We start from the raw sequence: 22,589 nt of genomic DNA on the forward strand, positions 1-22,589 counted from the left end.
ACGAATCTCGACCAGGTTTCTGCTTGTTCTCTGAGTGGCTGAAGAGCAGCCTGCCAGGCTTTTTCCCGCCTTCTCTGCTTTGAGCAGGCTCTGTTACATGAACTCGCTCCTGCAGAGTGCTGTGGGATCTTCAGATGCGGCCGCTTACGGGCAGTAGGTCTGCGGTTAGACATGGCATTAATGCAGTAATTATGCAGTTCAGTAATGTTGCAGAGGTCAGGCCTGTTCTTTTCCACTTTCTCCAATCATGAAATGGAAAGCTATTGGATTTAATTACCCAAAAGACTGTTCTCAATACAGTCTTAGTTGGATTTAATTACCCAAAAGACTGTTCTCAATACGGTCTTAGTTGGATTTAATTGCATACAGGGCTGTTCTCAATACAGTCTTAGTTGGATTGAATTACCTAAAAGTGGTGCATTTGTAAATAATACTGGTTCATTATGAGACTATAATGCAAATTTTGAACATCTGTTCCTTTGGAATGTTTCAGGTTTTCAATAGTTTGTGATTTGGCAAAGGGCAATCAAGAAACAGATAATTATTTTTTAAATAAAGACCTTTTACTGACAAAATATTCACATTGAAATTAATAGAACATTAAGGACAAATCAATTTATTGTTTTGAATAATTTACTTCTTTTTTTTTCAAAACAATGCCAGCCATTGTGTCCTTGTGCGGGTTTTAACTTTTTCATTGCGTTTTTCACAGGCGGAAATGTAAATACTCACCAGATATGGCAGCAGATAAAAAAATATGTAACTTATATTCTGAAAATAAAAAAGTAAAAACAAATGCAAAAACACATGCATTGTGTGCACTGCAGGAACAGGTTTCCCTTTTCTCCTTTTGAAATGAGTTTCAAAGATAGCTTGTGTGCTTGATGCCAGAACCATGACAGAATATCTGAGGCGGTCAGTTGTGTATCTTGAGGCCAATGCACTGGACTGCACAGAGTGAGTAATAATGGGAAGGTAGGTGTCTAAGTAGGCTCTTTCCAAACAGCGAGGGGGTGGGGGGTGCTCAGGGGTTTGGATACGGACTTTGCCTCTGCTTTTTGTCTCTACTTTGCCTGGTGCTGTACTAGGGGTGTAAAATGCACTGATGCAGTGTGATTCATCGATCTTATGGTGGTGATTCAACTGTATTTGGAATGATAGAATCCACTACAATTATAATAACAATTTCAAGACGACAATATGCTCATTTATCTGGCAAAAATAAAATTCATAAGCTTTATATGAAAGAAGGGGGTCCTGCTAACTGTCCTTTTAACTAATTGTTGGCTACAAGTTTGCCACAGTAGGACTTAATCACATGTTGGTCTTTGGTATTGAAGGTTTTTCTTAAAATTGAAATATGGCACTACTTGAAAATAAATGTGCAGAGAACTTAACGTTTGGAGTCTTGACTTTAATGTCTATATTCCAATAACACTGCATAAATAAGTTCTTCAATGAATTTTTAAAAATGATGAAATTGATTTAGATAATCAAACTGAATTGAATCATGGTAAAATGAGAGATTTTGTGATGCATTGAATTGTTTCCTAAAGAATCGTAATCCAGTGCAATGGGTCACAGTCTGCTGCTCATAGCCAAAGCAAAGAAACCCCTACATAAACCCAACCCAAAGTATGCCATGTCATGAAGCGTCAATGCACAGAATTTAAGCTGCCTCTTCTCTTTTTGAAAATATCTGAACTGTATGTTCCTTAACTTCTGTTCTTCTGTGCTGTTGCTAGGGCTGGTAACATGCATTTCCCTTGTAAATATGACATGTGGAAAGTTCACTGTAAATAGGGGATGTATTTTTGTTGTACAATGTATTTTAGTATTTGGGTCATTTTGGAAGTGGTTGGTTGTTCTTTTTTTTTCTTAGGTTTCTAGTATGAGCGATAAGAACATTTGTACTGACTTTCTGTATTTGTCTCCAGTTGTGTAGAGGTAGTATGTAAAATTTAAAAATTAATTTCTTGTTGGTTTTGATTATGTCACAAATGTATGAAGTATATTCTTTTTATGCATAAACAATTATATTTACTACACATTTTTCTAAAACATTTATGGATAGCTTTTATTAGTTTCTCTACAGGTAGCCTTGCACCTATCTCAGCATGCATTGGGCGAGAGACTGGAATACACCCTGGACAGGTCGATAGTCCATCATAGGGCACACACACACATTCACTCACACACTCATGCCTAGGGGACTGGACTCTCCTATTAGCCTAACCTGCATGTCTTTGGACTGTGGGAGGAAACCAGAATGCTCAGAGGTACTTCACAGGGTTTACTCCTGACTCCTTATTGAATAAAGACAAAAAATGTTTTTAAACTTCCAAGGCGGGGGAAAAAAATCTGTCCCTGCTCCTGCAACAATGGTAAGATACGTATGTGCACTAAAGCGCTGATGCTCAAGAGAAAGGATGGGCTGAGCCCCTCGCTGAAGTTCGGCAGACCCACAGAGGTCCTGCCTGAACTCACACAGGATAACTGCTGAAACATACCGTGAATTCCAAACGCTTATTTAACTCTGGTGGCCAAAAGCCTCTTCAAACCCCTTTGATCTAATATTTGCCTTTCATAGCCCATATATTTTATCCCATATGGAAAATAAATACATTGCTATGTATGTCAGTTTAAACCGAATGTATTCCAAATGCATTGCAATACAATTACACTCTTGAGTAAATGCTTTGCTATGTGTTTCAGTTTAAACAGAATTCCTACGAAATGCTTGCGATACATTTGCATTCTTGCACAAACATGCAGCAATGTATTCCGCTAAAGGTTTGGTGGTTTTTATGTACCTGTTTTGAGTATTTCAAGACTGTCCAAATTCAATTTTAATAACATAAGCAAATCTGTAGTAATAAGACCAATTATCATATTTTCATGAATAAGTTTATTGTACTGTAGATGGTACAATTGAAATGATAAAATTCAATTACTTGTTTTATGTTTTCCATTTTGTCAATACCAATAAATTCAGTGGCTTACAGGAATTTATACCATCATTCATACAATTGTCCTTTAATATTTAAATGGTAAATGGTAAATGGACTGCATTTATATAGCGCTTTTATCCAAAGCGCTTTACAATTGATGCCTCTCATTCGCCAGAGCGGTTAGGAGTTAGGGGTTAGGTGTCTTGCTCAAGGACACTTCGACACGCCCAGGGCAGGGTTTGAACCAGCAACCCTCCGACTGCCAGACAATAGGTCTTACCTCCTGAGCTATGTCGCCCCCTTTATTATTTAAAAAAAGTAACTGTAATATTTATTGTAATTGTATTTGTCTTAACATTGTTCTGTATTAAATAGCACTAAAATATTTATGAATATGTCCAAAAACATTGATGAAATATTTTTTTTTACATTTAAATATTTGAAATACAAATTTAAAATATGTTCCATTCTAAAAATCTTTATATTATGAATATTATGAATATATTATATATTTTCAAATATGATTCTATTCCATTTAGGTAAACTATGATATTAATAGGAGGAAACTCTCCCTAACCTTTTCATGCAGATGCCAAATCTGGCCAATTCTTACCCATTAAAGGGGTGTTCTATTTCAGGCTATCTAACTCCAGATCTGAGAATCACAGAGACTTAGAAAATGGCTTAAATGAAGCAAGACACTTTTTACATTTACGGGCAGAAAAAAAGAGTCACAAATGAAATTATCTGGGCGATGCAAAAATGATGTTGTTCCCCTTCAGTTTTTAAATACTGAGAGATCACACATGTACAGTATAGCATGCCCTGAATTATAAACTCCTTGAGAGCAAGTATGCAAAATCTGAGGGTGACATGCAAAACAACTAAAGATATAATAAGCAAAGAGTAAGCAATGTACCCTGGTGTTCCTTAGTGTCTCCAAATGTATCTAAAATGTCTAAATTGTGCATTGCTGTAAATCATAACCTCATATATTTCACTACAAATAAACTGTTTTGACTCATGAAACTTACCTTTGCATTATTTTAAAATGATAATGAGAATATCTTCATCAGTACAGAGTTGTAAGATGTTTAGAGGTCTAAAAACCTATCCAAATCCTCTGCAAAAAAATATTTTCATCCATTATGACAGTTTAAGATGAAACATTGATATGACATTGAAAAATGATGTGAAAAAAACATTGTGATGCACAGTGGTACACATACCTAAATATGTAATCATTCACTCCAGTATGTTTTTTGTACACTACAATATGTAATATTTTGTTGCATGGGGATGAGACAGCATTTTACAGATGTCATATCACTTCAAGGGATATTTTACATTCATCTAGCACATATCAGCACACGGTACATTTTAATGAGTATATTCTATACCATTTCCATCCCATACTAACAGATAGGGCTGTTAGTTAGCCCCCAATACAAATGTGGGGTTTGCATGTGTCCATGTGGATTTCCTCCCACAGTCCAAAGACATGCTGGTAGGTTAATTGGGAACTCTAAATTGCCCCTAAGTGTGAGTGTGAGAGTCATTGGTGAGTGAATGGTGTGTGTGCCCTGCGATGGATTGGCGCCCTGTCCAGGGTCTGTTCCTGCCTCTCGCCCAATGCACGCTGGGATAGGCTCCAGCACCCCCAGCGACCCTGCCCAGGATAAGTGGGTATAGATAATGGATGGATGGATTATTAGGAAAGGCTAACAGTTGTCTGTTACAACCAATGCAAATATAAAAATATCAAAAACATAAATTACAGAAATGTTACAAGCAGTAATTCAGACGTGTTCACATGCTGTATATCCTAGTTAGGCTGAATACTTCCTGTTCTTCTGATCCACCCCCAGAGGATTTGCTTTAGCCATGCTGATCAGTCAGCAAAATTAGTAAAATATTGTGAAAAGACCAATTATGCCTCAGCGAGTGCTCGTATATAAATGCGTAATGTCACTTGAATGCACAATGCTGTGCTGAAGCAACCACTCCTGCAGATACACGGGGCTCTCGCGCTTTTTAATAAAATTAAAACGAAGCATGCCATATACCGTTCAAAAGTTTGTCCTCTACACGATAAAAGATGTATCAATTAAATCAGAACAAACTGAAAGTTACAACGGTGTAAAATATGAATGTAAAACATCCACTTTTGTGTATGACACTAAATTTAGACTGCAGGTCAATATGAAGTGATTCACACACAAATTTATTTTTAAAAGTTATTTTTATGATATATTAAACATGTATATTACATCACAGGAACAGTGGCATTAACAGGGACATAACATAATGACTATCAAGAACTAGTGTGACAATGACGAAAAATCAGCACTGACAGAATATCGAGAAGAGCTCCTTGACTGATGGCAAGACGTTCTGTTCAAGAATCTCCTGGTATGCCTCAGAATCCATGGTTCCGTTAATGATGTGGAGTCGTCCAGGTCCAGAGGAGGAAAAGCAGCCCCAGAGTCTGACGTTCCTACTACCATGCTTTTTGGTGGTAGGCAGTGCCAAGTTTTCACGAAACATGATGAATTTGATTGTGACCTGTGTCATCTGTCCAGAGAATTGACTTCCAGAAATCTTCAGGTTTGTCTAGGTGGCCTCTGGCAAAGTTAAAACGGGCAGTTTTGTTCCTTTTTGACAGCTTCTTCCATGAATCCCATTTTGATTCAGTGTTCTTCTTATTGAAACATGCACAGTTATCTGAGATGCCGCAAGGGAGGTCCCCAGATCTCTAGATGTTATGTTTGGGTTGGCTTTTACCTGATTCATTATTTTTATTGTGGCTAAATGTGGCTAAACCTGTTATGTCAGATAAAAAAGACTGGTTCTGATTAAATAAAGATTTCATGGCAAAAACAATTCCATAAGGAAACTCACTCATGGTCACTTTATTTACTCTGCACTATAGTCCGTGATCATGTCAACCTTCACCTACATGCCCATTATGCTAAAAACATATTGTTTCAACTACTCAATTTCATCATTTCTCCTCATTTCTCTCGTACTATTGTTATTTTATCATATGCAAAGCTTGCTGGGACATATGCATCTGCTCCTATTCTCCACTATCAAGTCTTCCAGTTCTACTCACTCCAATTCTCACGTAAGGTGACTGATCTAGTTTAGCAAAACAGTGAAGAGGACTCCTACCTGCAGATAAGCCTATCAAAATGCCTTATAAACCTTACAAACACTAAAAGTGCATCATGAAATAACAGAAAACGGAGCAGGACAGAAGGGTACACAAGTTAATTCTACGGGCTTGCCGATAATTTTGTAAATCAAGGCTCATTGGAGGGCCGTCAAATCCATGAGTACATACATACACTGGCCATATTTCACCTGCGCTTCTCATACCTTTATACTTACGCCACTGCACCCTTTGTCACAGCCACTGTTTTACATATATAGCAAACCGAAACTGCTAAACGGTACACGCTCATCAGACTGTACAAATTCACACAAGGATAGCCATAATCCACAACCCTTTCTTACAGGGTCACTTCGCATTTCTCACTCTCATAATAAAACGCTTTGCAAAAAGAAATGATATCTCATTAAAAAACATGATTTCAACGTAGAAAAATGCCAAGTTACTCACACATACAAGACATACACCGTCTATAACTCATTCATTCAAACTGCCAAAATCTAGGCCTGCCATTGAAAGTATTGATATCAAAATTACGCCAAGTTACTGTACTACAAACAATATAGGCTATCTTGCCTCACCAAAATTAAATAAGCTGTATTCCAAAGCAATGCTACCCAATGTTTCCTCAATTCTCAGGTTAAAGAAACTTGTTCCTGGCTGGGTTCACACCTATTACCCCTGGGACCATAGACTGTAACCCTGACCACTAGGCCATGAACAGACTAGCTGTTTAGATTAGAAATGTTTCAGACTAAAAAGGTATGGATATTTTGCATGTGTATGCGAGTTTTTGATTGGCTCGTGTAGGTGAAGGATTGGCTGGTGTTGGTAAAATGTCCAATGGGGAGACATTTTGTTTGTGGGATAGGCGGCAGGAAAAATAAGAATGAGAAGAAGAAGAAGAAGAAGAAAACGCAAAATCCCCTTAGTTTGGGGCTTTATTGTGTGGACATATGAAGTTTTTTATGAATTCTGTCTGTTGAAATGGGGTCAGAATTTACAGAATTTAATGTTTGTAATGGCTGAGTGTCTGTGGATGTTGTGGTTATTTCTGGTGGGAACCCTGAAAAGTGCCAAACTCTCGGTGCTGTATAGGTATGGGGCATACCCCCGCCAAGGCGTAACTTGGCGGGATGGCATACCTGCCATCCCAATAAGGGCTGTAACTGATCACGAGCAAGTGAATGGGCAAGGCATACTGAAAGTGTGAGATGGTCCAAAGTCCAAAAGTACCTGGGAGTGTTTCAAACTCGGACACCATTTTAAAGACAGACAAGAAGGAAGAGGGAGTAAAAGAAAGAATAAAACTGAAAAAAGAACGGAGTAAGTAGCCTGCTGTGGAGTGGGATGGTGAGAACATAAACTAAAGGTGAAGCGGTGTGGGAAGGAACGGGAATCTTCTAGCATAATCGCATTAAAATGGCGGTTTTGGTGCAATAGGCTTGTTTTTTTTTCAAATTTTTCTTATGGGACCAAAAGTAATTTCAAAATAATTTTAAATAATTATGTGTTACTTCAGTAAAAAAAAAAAAAAAAAAACTAGTTTATGATACTTACCTTGTGAGATGTGCGGTAGTCACAGCCCCAGTATTGATTTAAAGAGTAGGCTACATTTGACACCTGCAACTGTAACATTGAATAACATTCCAAACTTTTTTCAAACAGTAGTAGTTTTGTCTAACAGACACTGATTTTGCACTGAATAACATAGAAAAAAACAGTTCAGTTGGACATGATGAGCCTTGTGTGCACAGTCTTCACTTTGTGGAAAGGGATGTCCGAATTTAGTTTTCTCTATAATCAAGCAGTTTGGATTTGTGCAGAATGTAGAAATGTAAAATGTGGCAGAATGTACAGAACATGGCATGTTACTGTTACAGTGTTGTGTTAATGCTATTTGGCTAACATAGCAGGTTTAGCTAAAGCACAGTGATACTGAGGTAAAACTGGTAATACAGATCTTCACAAGCAATGCAGCATTAGTGTTACTGTTTTATAATTCTCCATAGAGAAGAAGGCTGCACATTCCAATGTTACCTGTTGCATAGTTAATTCAGGCGATGGTTCCACTGACAACACAGAGCAGCTGACACGTTTTGATACTTGCAGGGACAACAGCAGAGACAGTTTCCACAGGACAGACGTTCAACTAAAGAACTAAATTTAACAGAGGTAAGCTCTAGTAGCCCCTTCACATAAGCTGTCTTTCTTTCCATTTGAAAGGGGGACAGTTCACTTTGTCATAGGATATTCAGCTCACTCTATCATAGGCTATTCAGCTCACTCCTTCATAGGCTATTCAGCTCACTCTGGCATAGGCTATTCAGTTCACTCTATCATGGGGTATTCAGCTCACTTTATCATGGGCTATTCAGCTCACTCTGTCATAGGCTATTCAGCTCACTCTATCATAGGCTATTCAGCTCATTCTGTCATAGGCTATTTAGCTCACTCTGTCATAGGCTATTCTGTTTACTCTGTTGTCATTGCTTAAGCATTTAAAATTTGTCCCTTTAAATGTTTAGCCATTTTTTTCTGCAGTTGAACATTGTTAAGTATGATGCATTTGTTGAAATAATGGCATAAACTTCATCACATCATTTAACTATATGAGTGCCACAATTCCTTGATCCTGGCCTCCAGGATGACAAACATGAAAATGACAAATAACCTTCCAGGCTGTCTAAAAAGAAAATCAAACAGTCAATGACTGGAAATGTCACATAACCATGTACAGACATCATAACAGCAAACCTTACACCAAACCTATGAACAAAATCAGTCAGTTAAGAACTGGAGCTAATAAATAACTTTAGTATTAACAGACATTATTCACCACAAACTTTAACATATTACGTAAGGGCCATAACTGATCATTAGGAGGTGAATGGGCAAGGCATACTGAAAGTGTGAGATGGTCCAAAGTCCAAAAGTATGAATCTGGGAGTGTTTCAAACTCGAACACCATTTTAAAGACGGACGAGAAAGAAGAGGGAGTAAAAGAAGGAATAAAACTGAAAAAAGAACAGAGTAAGTAGCCTGTTGTGGAGTGGGATGGAGATAATATAAACTGAAGGTGAAGAGGTGTGGGGAGGAATGGCAATCTTCCAGTATATCGCCACATTTTGACACCTGCAACTGTAACATTCAATAACATTCCAAACTTTTTTCAAACAGTAGTAGTTTTGTCTAACAGACACTGATTTTGCACTGAATGACAGTTCAGTTGGTCATGATGAGCCTTGTGTGGACAGTCTTCCACTTCACCGTGGAAAGGGAGTCAGAATTTCGTTTCTTCTATAATCAAGCAGTTTGGATTGTGCAGAATGTAGAAATGTAAAATGTGGGCAGACTGTACAGAACATGGCGTGTTACTGTTACAGTTGTTGTGTTAATGCTATTTGGCTAACACAGCAAGTTTAGCTAAAGCACAGTAGGATACTGAAGGTAAAACTGGTAATGATACACACCCTGCTATTCACACTACAGCATTTGTGTTATTATCATACACATGTTGATATTCAAATACTACCGTATTTGTGTTATTATAATACACATCCTGCTATTCGCACATTACAAGATTTCTGTTATTGCAATGCACATCCAGTACTCACTCTCCCGCATTCATGATACTTATGTTTTAAAGAGTAACAGAAGGAAAATTTGGCGATATTCAAAAACAAGCAGTGAGGTAAAGATAAACTCCCAGATGGGAAGAAAAACACTCAACGGGTGGCCAAAAAAAAGAAATCTCCGGAGGAATCCAGCTTCAGATGTGCATTCTTACACAATTTGATATTTGAATATTCTTCAGGGTTGATGTATGGATATTCATTTAAGCGTGGCGGCAGCGTAGCACAGTGAGTAAGAACTGGGCCGTTGTACCCTTGAGCAACGTACTTAACCTGAATTGCTTCAGTATATATCCAGCTGTATAAATGGATACAATGTAAAATTGTGTAAGTCTGCTAAATGCCTGTAATGTAATAGAACCGTGAAAATAGATGAACTAACCTTGAATAATATCAACGCCTCTGAGTTGAAAGCAAATTTTGCCGCTGCAATTACAATCAGCACAAACTTTTTTGGGGTTCAGGCCTGGTAAGCCATTGTAAAGAGTCTTTGTGACAGCGTATCACGAGAACCATAGTTTTTTCCCCCGATCACTGCTGATACAGAGTGTCATCTACAGGCTATACTGTAACTATTCTGCATGTTAGCTGTCAACCAAGAATCTTAAAAGTAACTTTTAAATGATAACAGAAAAATAATTAAAAACAGAGGAGTACCCTTTTAATGCACACAAAAACTCAGTCCCCTACAAGCTTTCTCCCAGTATTTTTGACATGTTGCCAAGCTAACTCAGCAGTGGAGTCTGGAAGAGGCAACACACGCTGGCATTTCCTCATTCGCCAATGCGTGAGCGTTGGCTGGCCGTCTCTCCTGCTTTATTTCATTATTTTTTTTGTAGGAAAGTCATACAGCGGGATAGCAGATTTGCGGGGAGAGTCAATGGAGGAAGAGGATGGTGGAAGTTCTTGGAGTAGTGTTAAGGGGAATAAGAGGAAGCCATTCAGCGAGCGTGGTGGGGATAGCCTCAAAAGCAGTGCCAAAGTTAGGAGAGTGGAGGGTGAGGAGTTGAAGGTATTGTTTCAGTCAGACATAAGCAATGGTGATTCTAACCTGATGAGACTGGACTAAACTAGCCGGAGAGAGGGAAGATAGGTTATGTCCGGACCCAGTCAGGCCGTTAGTGCTCAAGCCCCACTGCGGTGCTCAGGTGTCAGAGGTTGGGTCATGTGACTCAGTGTGCAGAGAGCGCGCTGCTGCAGGTGTGGGGGGAACCATGACTACTCAGTGTGTGGGAGGGGTTGGGTCTAATTTCAGTAATCAATGCAGCCTTTAGGGGATGTGTAATGCAACAGCAGGTGCAGGAGATGCAGGTACAAGGCTGTCAGTCAGGTATCGCATGCTGAAGCTGTGAGGGAAGCAGACAGGTGTGTGGTTCCACAGCACCTTCAACAAGGCAGGATGGGAGATCAGTGAAGAGAACACACAGGCCTGTACACACAGGTGCCCCAGACAGACAGCCTTTAAAAAGAATTGAGGAAATGTTGGGTAGCATTGCTTTGGAATACATCTTATGTAATTTCGGTGAGGCAAGATAGCCTATATTGTTTGTAGTACCGTTAACTTGGCGTCATTTTGATATCAATACTTTTAATCGCAGGCCTATATTTGGCAGCTGAATGAATGAGTTATAGACGGGTATGTCTGTGATATGTGAGTAACTTTGACATTTTTGTACGTTGAAAATGTGTTTTATGAGATATCATTTCTTTTGCAAAGTGTTCTATTATGAGAGTGAATGCGAGTGACCCTGTGGGACTGGACTCCCTATTAGCCAAACCTGATGTCTTTGGACTGTGGGAGGGGAACAGAATGTCAGAGGACTTCACAGGGTTTACTCTGATCCTTATTGAATAAAGACAAAAAATGTTTTAAATTTCCAAAAGGGGGGAAAAAAATCTGTCCCTGCTCCTGCAACAATGTAGAATAATTATTGCACTAAAGCGCTGATGCTAAAAGAGAAAGGAGGGGGCGGGCCCCCTCGCTGAAGTTCGGCAGACCCACAGAGGTCCTCCCTGAATAACAGGAAACTGCAAACATCCCGTGAATTCCAAACCTTATTTAACTCTGGTGGCCAAAAGCCTCTTCAAACCCCTTTGATCTATTTGCCTTTCATAGCCATATTTTTTTATCCCAATGGAAAATAAATACATTGCTATGTATGTCAGTTTAAACCGAATGTATTCCAAATGCATTGCAATACAATTACACTCTTGAGTAAATGCTTTGCTATGTTTTTCAGTTTAAACAGAATTCCTCAAAATGCTTGCGATACATTGCATTCTTGCAAACATGCAGCAATGTATTCCGCAAAAGGGTTTTGGTGGTTTTTATGTACCTGTTTTGAGTATTTCAAGACTGTCCAAATTCAATTTTAATAACAAAAAGCAAATCTGTAGTAATAAGACCAATTATCATATTTTCATGAATAAGTTTTTACTGTAGATGGTAAATTGAAATGATAAAATTCAATTACTTGTTTATGTTTTCCATTTTGTAAATCCCAATAATTCAGTGGCTTACGGGAATTATACCATCATTCATACAATTGTCCTTTAATATTTAAATGGTAAAAAATAATGGACTGCATTTATTGGGGCTTTTATCCAAGCGCACACAAATTTATGCCCTTCATTCGCCAGAGCGGTTAGGAGTTAGGGGTTAGGTGTCTTGCTCCCAAAGGGCACTTCGACACGCCCGGGCAGGGTTTGAACCAGCAACCCTCGACTGCCAGACATAGGTCTTACCTCCTGAGCTATGTCGCCCCCTTTAAATTTAAAAAAAGTAACTTAATATTTATTGTAATTGTATTTGTCTTAACATTTTTCTGTATTAAATAGCACTAAAAAAATTTATGAATATGTCCAAAAACATTGATGAAATATTTTTTTACATTTTAAAAATTTGAAATACAAATTTAAAATATGTTCCATTCTAAAAATCTTTATATTTTGAATATTATGAATATTTAAATTTTCAACACCCCAGCGACCCTGCCCAGGATAAGTGGGTATAGATAATGGATGGATGGATTATTAGGAAGGCTAACAGTTGTCTTTACAACCAATGCAAATATAAAAATCAAAAACATAAATTACAGAAATGTTACAAGCAGTAATTCAGAACGTGTTCACATGCTGTATATCCTAGTTAGGCTGAATACTTCCTGTTCTTCTGATCCACCCCCAGAGGATTTGCTTTAGCCATGCTGATCAGTCAGCAAAATTAGTAAAATATTGTGAAAAGACCAATTATGCCTCAGCGAGTGCTCGTATATAAATGCGTAATGTCACTTGAATGCACAATGCTGTGCTGAAGCAACCACTCCTGCAGATACACGGGGCTCTCGCGCTTTTTAATAAAATTAAACGAAGCATGCCATATACCGTTCAAAAGTTTGTCCTCTACCACGATAAAAGATGTATCAATTAAATCAGAACAAACTGAAAGTTACAACGGTGTAAAAATGAATGTAAACATCCACTTTTGTGTATGACACTAAATTTAGACTGCAGGTCAATATGAAGTGATTCACACACAAATTTATTTTAAAAGTTATTTTTATGATATATTAACTTGTATATTACATCACAGGAACAGTGGCATTAACAGGGACATAACATAATGACTATCAAGAACTAGTGTGACAATGACGAAAATCAGCACTGACAGAATATCGAGGAAGAGCTCCTTGACTGATGGCAAAGCGTTCTGTTCAAGAATCTCCTGGTATGCCTCAGAATCCATGGTTCCGTTAATGATGTGGAGTCGTCCAGGTCCAAGGAGGAAAAGCAGCCCCAGAGTCTGACGTTCCTACTACCATGCTTTTTGGTGGTAGGCAGTGCCAAGTTTTCACGAAACATGATGAATTTGATTGTGACCTGTGTCATCTGTCCAGAGAATTGACTTCCAGAAATCTTCAGGTTTGTCTAGGTGGCCTCTGGCAAAGTTAAAACGGGCAGTTTTGTTCCTTTTTGACAGCTTCTTCCATGAATCCCATTTTGATTCAGTGTTCTTCTTATTGAAACATGCACAGTTATCTGAGATGCCGCAAGGGAGGTCCCCAGATCTCTAGATGTTATGTTTGGGTTGGCTTTTACCTGATTCATTATTTTTATTGTGGCTAAATGTGGCTAAACCTGTTATGTCAGATAAAAAAGACTGGTTCTGATTAAATAAAGATTTCATGGCAAAAACAATTCCATAAGGAAACTCACTCATGGTCACTTTATTTACTCTGCACTATAGTCCGTGATCATGTCAACCTTCACCTACATGCCCATTATGCTAAAAACATATTGTTTCAACTACTCAATTTCATCATTTCTCCTCATTTCTCTCGTACTATTGTTATTTTATCATATGCAAAGCTTGCTGGGACATATGCATCTGCTCCTATTCTCCACTATCAAGTCTTCCAGTTCTACTCACTCCAATTCTCACGTAAGGTGACTGATCTAGTTTAGCAAAACAGTGAAAGAGGACTCCTACCTGCAGATAAGCCTATCAAAATGCCTTATAAACCTTACAAACACTAAAAGTGCATCATGAAATAACAGAAAACGGAGCAGGACAAGAAGGGTACACAAGTTAATTCTACGGGCTTGCCGATAATTTTGTAAATCAAGGCTCATTGGAGGGCCGTCAAATCCATGAGTCATACATACACTGGCCATATTTCACTGCGCTTCTCATACCTTTATACTTACGCCACTGCACCCTTTGTCACAGCCACTGTTTACATATATAGCAAACCGAAACTGCTAACGGTACAAGCTCATCAGACTGTACAAATTCACACAAGGATAGCCATAATCCACAACCCTTTCTTACAGGGTCACTTCGCATTTCTCACTCTCATAATAAACGCTTTGCAAAAAGAAATGATATCTCATTAAAAAACATGATTTCAACGTAGAAAAATGCCAAGTTACTCACACATACAAGACATACACCGTCTATAACTCATTCATTCAAACTGCCAAAATCTAGGCCTGCCATTAAAAGTATTGATTTCAAAATTACGCCAAGTTACTGTACTACAAACAATATAGGCTATCTTGCCTCACCAAAATTAAATAAGCTGTATTCCGAAGCAATGCTACACAATGTTTCCTCAATTCTCAGGTTAAAGAAACTTGTTCCTGGCTGGTTCACACCTATTACCCTGGACCATAGACTGTAACCCTGACTACTAGGCCATGAACAGACTAGCTGTTTAAATTAGAAATGTTTCAGACTAAAAAGGTATGGGTATTTTGCATGTGTATGCGAGTTTTTGATTGGCTCGTGTAGGTGAAGGATTGGCTGGTGACGGTAAAATGTCCAATAGGGAGACATTTTGTTTGTGGGATAGGTGGCAGGAAAAATAAGAATGAGAAGAAGAAGAAGAAGAAGAAAACGCAAAATCCCCTTAGTTTGGGGCTTTATTGTGTGGACATATGAAGTTTTTTATGAATTCTGTCTGTTGAAATGGGGTCAGAATTTACAGAATTTAATGTTTGTAATGGCTGAGTGTCTGTGGATGTTGTGGTTATTTCTGGTGGGAACCCTGAAAAGTGCCAAACTCTCGGTGCTGTATAGGTATGGGGCATACCCCGCCAAGGCGTAACTTGGCGGGATGGCATACCTGCCATCCCAATAAGGGCTGTAACTGATCATGAGGAAGTGAATGGGCAAGGCATACTGAAAGTGTGAGATGGTCCAAAGTCCAAAAGTACCTGGGAGTGTTTCAAACTCGAACACCATTTTAAAGACGGACGAGAAAGAAGAGGGAGTAAAAGAAGGAATAAAACTGAAAAAAGAACAGAGTAAGTAGCCTGTTGTGGAGTGGGATGGAGATAATATAAACTGAAGGTGAAGAGGTGTAGGAAGGAACGGGAAACTTGCATAATCGCATTAAAATGGCGGTTTTGGTGCAATAGGCTTGTTTTTTTTTTCAAATTTTTCTTATGGGACCAAAAGTAATTTCAAAATAATTTTAAATAATTATGTGTTACTTCAGTAAAAAAAAAAAAAAAAAAACTAGTTTATGATACTTACCTTGTGAGATGTGGCGGTAGTCACAGCCCCAGTAATTTGATTTAAAGAGTAGGCTACATTTTGACACCTGCAACTGTAACATTGAATAACATTCCAAACTTTTTTCAAACAGTAGTAGCTTTGTCTAACAGACACTGATTTTGCACTGAATAACATAGAAAAAAACAGTTCAGTTGGACATGATGAGCCTTGTGTGCACAGTCTTCACTTTGTGGAAAGGGATGTCCGAATTTAGTTTTCTCTATAATCAAGCAGTTTGGATTTGTGCAGAATGTAGAAATGTAAAATGTGGCAGAATGTACAGAACATGGCATGTTACTGTTACAGTTGTTGTGTTAATGCTATTTGGCTAACATAGCAGGTTTAGCTAAAGCACAGTGATACTGAGGTAAAACTGGTAATACAGATCTTCACAAGCAATGCAGCATTAGTGTTACTGTTTTATAATTCTCCATAGAGAAGAAGGCTGCACATTCCAATGTTACCTGTTGCATAGTTAATTCAGGCGATGGTTCCACTGACAACACAGAGCAGCTGACACGTTTTGATACTTGCAGGGACAACAGCAGAGACAGTTTCCACAGGACAGACGTTCAACTAAAGAACTAAATTTAACAGAGGTAAGCTCTAGTAGCCCCTTCACATAAGCTGTCTTTCTTTCCATTTGAAAGGGGGACAGTTCACTTTGTCATAGGATATTCAGCTCACTCTATCATAGGCTATTCAGCTCACTCCTTCATAGGCTATTCAGCTCACTCTGGCATAGGCTATTCAGTTCACTCTATCATGGGGTATTCAGCTCACTTTATCATGGGCTATTCAGCTCACTCTGTCATAGGCTATTCAGCTCACTCTATCATAGGCTATTCAGCTCATTCTGTCATAGGCTATTTAGCTCACTCTGTCATAGGCTATTCTGTTTACTCTGTTGTCATTGCTTAAGCATTTAAAATTTGTCCCTTTAAATGTTTAGCCATTTTTTTCTGCAGTTGAACATTGTTAAGTATGATGCATTGTTGAAATAATGGCATAAACTTCATCACATCATTTAACTATATGAGTGCCACAATTCCTTGATCCTGGCCTCCAGGATGACAAACATGAAAATGACAAATAACCTTCCAGGCTGTCTAAAAAAGAAATCAAACAGTCAATGACTGGAAATGTCACATAACCAATGTACAGACATCATAACAGCAAACCTTACACCAAACCTATGAACAAAATCAGTCAGTTAAGAACTGGAGCTAATAAATAACTTTAGTATTAACAGACATTATTCACCACAAACTTTAACATATTACGTAAGGGCCATAACTGATCATTAGGAGGTGAATGGGCAAGGCATACTGAAAGTGTGAGATGGTCCAAAGTCCAAAAGTATGAATCTGGGAGTGTTTCAAACTCGAACACCATTTTAAAGACGGACGAGAAAGAAGAGGGAGTAAAAGAAGGAATAAAACTGAAAAAAGAACAGAGTAAGTAGCCTGTTGTGGAGTGGGATGGAGATAATATAAACTGAAGGTGAAGAGGTGTGGGGAGGAATGGCAATCTTCCAGTATAATCGCTACATTTTGACACCTGCAACTGTAACATTCAATAACATTCCAAACTTTTTTCAAACAGTAGTAGTTTTGTCTAACAGACACTGATTTTGCACTGAATGACAGTTCAGTTGGTCATGATGAGCCTTGTGTGGACAGTCTTCCACTTCACCGTGGAAAGGGAAGTCAGAATTTCGTTTCTTCTATAATCAAGCAGTTTGGATTTGTGCAGAATGTAGAAATGTAAAATGTGGGCAGACTGTACAGAACATGGCGTGTTACTGTTACAGTTGTTGTGTTAATGCTATTTGGCTAACACAGCAGGTTTAGCTAAAGCACAGTAGGATACTGAGGTAAAACTGGTAATATGATACACACCCTGCTATTCACACACTACAGCATTTGTGTTATTATAATACACATGTTGATATTCAAATACTACCGTATTTGTGTTATTATAATACACATCCTGCTATTCGCACATTACAAGATTTCTGTTATTGCAATGCACATCCAGTTACTCACTCTCCCGCATTCATGATATTTATGTTTTAAAGAGTAACAGAAGGAAAATTTGGCGATATTCAAAAACAAGCAGTGAGGTAAAGATAAACTCCCAGATGGGAAGAAAAAACACTCAAGCGGTGGCCAGAAAAAAGAAATCTCCGGAGGAATCCAGCTTCAGATGTGCATTCTTACACAATTTGATATTTGAATATTCTTCAGGGTTGATGTATGGATATTCATTTAAGCGTGGCGGCAGCGTAGCACAGTGAGTAAGGAACTGGGCCGTTGTACCCTTGAGCAACGTACTTAACCTGAATTGCTTCAGTATATATCCAGCTGTATAAATGGATACAATGTAAAAATTGTGTAAGTCTGCTAAATGCCTGTAATGTAATGAAACCGTGAAAATAGATGAACTAACCTTGAATAATATCAACGCCTCTTGAGTTGAAAGCAAATTTTGCCGCTGCAATTACAATCAGCACAAACTTTTTTTGGGGGTTCAGGCCTGGTAAAGCCATTGTAAAGAGTCTTTGTGACAGCGTCATCACGAGAACCATAGTTTTTTCCCCCGATCACTGCTGATACAGAGTGTCATCTACAGGCTATACTGTAACTATTCTGGCATGTTAGCTGTCAACTCCAAGAATTCTTAAAAGTAACTTTTAAATGATAACAGAAAAATAATTAAAAACAGAGGAGTACCCTTTTAATGCACACAAAAACTCAGTCCCCTACAAGCTTTCTCCCCAGTATTTTTGACATGTTGCCAAGCTAACTCAGCAGTGGAGTCTGGAAGAGGCAACACACGCTGGCATTTCCTCATTCGCCAATGCGTGAGCGTTGGCTGGCCGTCTCTCCTGCTTTATTTCATTATTTTTTTTGTAGGAAAGTCATACAGCGGGGATAGCAAGATTTGCGGGGGAGAGTCAATGGAGGAAGAGGATGGTGGAAGTTCTTGGAGTAGTGTTAAGGGGAATAAGAGGAAGCCATTCAGCGAGCGTGGTGGGGATAGCCTCAAAAGCAGTGCCAAAGTTAGGAGAGTGGAGGGTGAGGAGTTGAAGGTATTGGTTTCAGTCAGACATAAGCAATGGTGATTCTAACCTGATGAGACTGACTAAACTAGCCGGAGAGAGGGAAGATGGGTTATGTCCGTTACCCAGTCAGGCCGTTAGTGCCAGCCCCACTGCGGTGCTCAGGTGTCAGAGGTTGGGTCATGTGACTTCAGTGTGCAGAGAGGCGCTGCTGCAGGTGTGGGGGGAACCATGACTACTCAGTGTGGGGGAGGGGTTGGGTCTAATTTCAGTAATCAATGCAGCCTTTAGGGGATGTGTAATGCAACAGCAGGTGCAGGAGATGCAGGTACAAGGCTGTCAGTCAGGTATTGCATGCTGAAGCTGTGAGGGAAGTCAGACAGGTGTGTGGTTCCACAGCACCTTCAACAAGGCAGGATGGGAGATCAGTGAAGAGAACACACAGGCCTGTACACACAGGTGCCCCAGACAGACAGCCTTTAAAAAGAATTGAGGAAATATTGGGTAGCATTGCTTTGGAATACATCTTATGTAATTTCGGTGAGGCAAGATAGCCTATATTGTTTGTAGTACCGTAACTTGGCGTCATTTTGATATCAATACTTTTAATCGCAGGCCTATATTTTGGCAGTCTGAATGAATGAGTTATAGACGGGGTATGTCTTGTATATGTGAGTAACTTGGCATTTTTGTACGTTGAAAATGTGTTTTTTATGAGATATCATTTCTTTTTGCAAAGTGTTCTATTATGAGAGTGAATGCGAAGTGACCCTGTAAGAAACGGTTGTGGATTATGGCTATCCCTGTGTGAATTTGTACAGTCTGATGAACGTGTACCGTTTGGCAGTTTCGGTTTTCTATATATGTAAAACACTGGCTGTGACAAAGGGTGCGGTGGGGTAAGTGTAAACGCATCAGAAACGCAGGTGACATATGGCCAGTGTATGTACTCACGGAGTTGACGGTCATCCAACGAGCCTTGATTGACAAAAGAATCAGCAAGCCCGTAGAATTAGAGCTCCCTAGGTCGCAACTTGTATACCCTTCTGTCCTGCTCCGTTGTCTGTTATTTCGTGGAGATGCACTTTTAGTGTTTGTAAGGTTTATAAGGCATTTTGATAAGGCTTATCTGCAGGTAGGAATCCTCTTCGCTGTTTTGCTAAGCTAGACCGGAAAAGTTGATAGTGGAGAATAGGAGCAGACGCATATGTCCCAGCAGGCTTTGCATATGAGAAAATGACAACAGTGTGAGAGAAATTAGGAGAAATTATGAAATTGCGTAGTTGAAACAATATGTTTTTAGCATAATGGGCATGTAGGTGAAGGTTGACATGATCACAGACTATAGTGCGTCAAGTAAATGAAGTGACCGTGAGCGAGCTTAGTTTCCTTATCGAATGGTATATATGACAGTCTGTACAAAGTGTTGAATGTTAAAGTGGAGGGTTAAGTAACATGTGAAATCTATTGCATTGATATGCTTTTGTCATGTTCAGTACTAGTAGTTATAATTATGAGTGAGTCATGAATTTAAATTAATGTTCTAATGGGGAGTCGCAGAACGTACATACGTAGTAATTGTTTGTATGTGGCTAGATAGAGGTGACAGGGTGATGTAACATGAATGTAGAAACGTGGCGTTTGCTGATAAAAAGGTTTTGTACGGTAGCCAAGTGAAGAAATATAGTTAGTAGAAATGGCACAGTGGTGAACTGGTGTAACTGTTGAATAAAAGGAATACATTTGCCGTCATGAAATGCATATGGGTGGCCGTGAGTGAGTTTTGGTAAAGCACATATAAGCGTAAGAAAACGTTAGTGTAAAAGAGGAAATTATCTGCCTGAGGGCGAGGCGGGATTCAATCCTTCAACCGGAGGTTTACCAGTGTGTGACTTTATTAGTGCAGCACCATGACATAGCTGTGCAATGCGTGAAATATAATTAGCAAACCTGTCCGTGTTTTTAAAGAACACAGGCCAGTAAGCACAGAAGAGCTCCCGTTGAATTCATATGTCTCTGCAATATTGTAGCCGGTTAATAACTGAACGTGCAGACGGTACGTCATAATGCAGTGTATACGTTCGGTGAAAGGCGGGTAGATATGGTGCAAAAGCAATAATTGAGAAGTAGTAGACAATTATTAGTGAGGGTAAAAGCAGGTTGAAGAAACATGGTCCTGGCTGGGCTTGAACCTACAACCCCACGTTCCCAAGACAGGGACCTTGCCCACTAGGCCACAGGCAGACTAGCTGTTTAAACTGGAAATGTTTCAGAGTAAAAAGGTATGGGTATTTTGCGTGTGTATGCGCGTTTTTGATTAGGTCGTGTAGGTGAAGATTTGGCTGGTGTCGGTAAAATGTCCAATGGGGAGACATGTTGTTAGTTGGATAGGCGGCAGGAAAAATAAGAATGAGAAGAAGAAGAAAGAGAAGAAGAAGAAGAAGAAGAAGAAGAAGAAGGAGAAAACGCAAAATCCCCTGTTTGGGGCTTTATTGTGTGGACATGTGAAGTTGTTTATGAAATCTGTCTGTTGAAATGGGGTCAGAATGTACAGAATTTAATGTTTTTAAGGGCTGAGTGTCTGTGGCTGTTGTGGTTATTTCTGTGGGGAACCCTGAAAAGTGCCAAACTCTCGGTGCTGTATAGGTATGGGGCATGCCCCCGCCAAGGCGTAACTTGGCAGGATGGCATACCTGCCATCCCAATGGTGGGTGCCAAAGCTTTTCGGGTCCTCTCAGGAGTGCACTTGGGACGGCCCTGAGCTGCATTCCATCCTCCCTGTAGCTTTCCATTGCTTTTCTCCCTCATCGTCACGGTAACTGGGAGTGTCATCAAATTGTTGTTGCAGAAATCATAAATGATTCCATGTTTTCACTTGTGGGCAAGAACATGGACACTGATGTTTCTTAATCTGAAGGGAAACTTTATGTTGTGTAAAATTAGAGATTCAGTGTTAGCTTTTAAACATTTGTAGACAGAATTGTGTAATTATTTCTTTATTGGGAGTATATGGATACAGTGACCCAGTACCCAGAGGAAACCAGCACAAGCACAGGAACTTGCTAGCTCCATGCGGAGAGGACGCAAATCGGGACTTTAACTCGGCTTTTTTATATCGTCACACAGACTTCAGTGCTCTTATTTCTCTCTAGGGAGCCACACATAAACACTAATGTGGGTAAAACCAGACCCGAAGCCAAGCCTCACTGGGGGCTTCAGTCGTTGCAGCCGGGAGAATAGAAGCTAGATGAGAAGGGGTGTTTGGAGGAATAGGAATCTGCAACTATGATCGCAATAACGCTTAATTTCGTTAAATAAAACAGGTAATAAAATGTCGCCCGAGGAGTAGACGAGGAGTAATATGTTTTTTTCAAATTCCCCATTTGGGACCAAAAAAAAAAAAAAAAAAACCCTTTCAAATAACTTTTAAACATTTTAACATTTATTTTAGCATTTATTTGGTATTTCATGATCATTTTACCTATTTGGATATGATGGAAGTCACAGGCCTGTCGTCGGCTACATTATGACACCTGCTGCTGTAACACAAACAGTCCGAACATTTTAACTGTGTGGTTTGTGAAGTCCAAATGTTATTTCTGCTCTGTATTCACACAGTTTGGATTAAGACAAATTAACTTGATGTCTTCCATGTTAAAGTCGGTGGTCGGTAGTTAATTCACGTATGGAGCTTTTATAGCTG

At 39.2% G+C, this 22,589-nt stretch overlaps 1 long non-coding RNA gene across 1 annotated transcript; it reads left to right on the forward strand.

Annotated features, from left to right (window-relative positions):
• Nucleotides 1-7,372: 7,372 nt before the first annotated feature.
• On the forward strand, nucleotides 7,373-16,497 carry LOC135247208 (uncharacterized). The gene is made up of 3 exons (XR_010328132.1): nucleotides 7,373-7,452; nucleotides 8,239-8,301; nucleotides 16,359-16,497. It is a non-coding gene; the product is annotated as an uncharacterized LOC135247208 (long non-coding RNA).
• The last annotated feature ends 6,092 nt before the right edge of the window (nucleotides 16,498-22,589 follow it).

This window comes from Anguilla rostrata, unplaced genomic scaffold (assembly GCF_018555375.3).
Source record: "Anguilla rostrata isolate EN2019 unplaced genomic scaffold, ASM1855537v3 scaf1146, whole genome shotgun sequence".
Taxonomy (NCBI): Eukaryota; Metazoa; Chordata; class Actinopteri; order Anguilliformes; family Anguillidae; genus Anguilla; species Anguilla rostrata.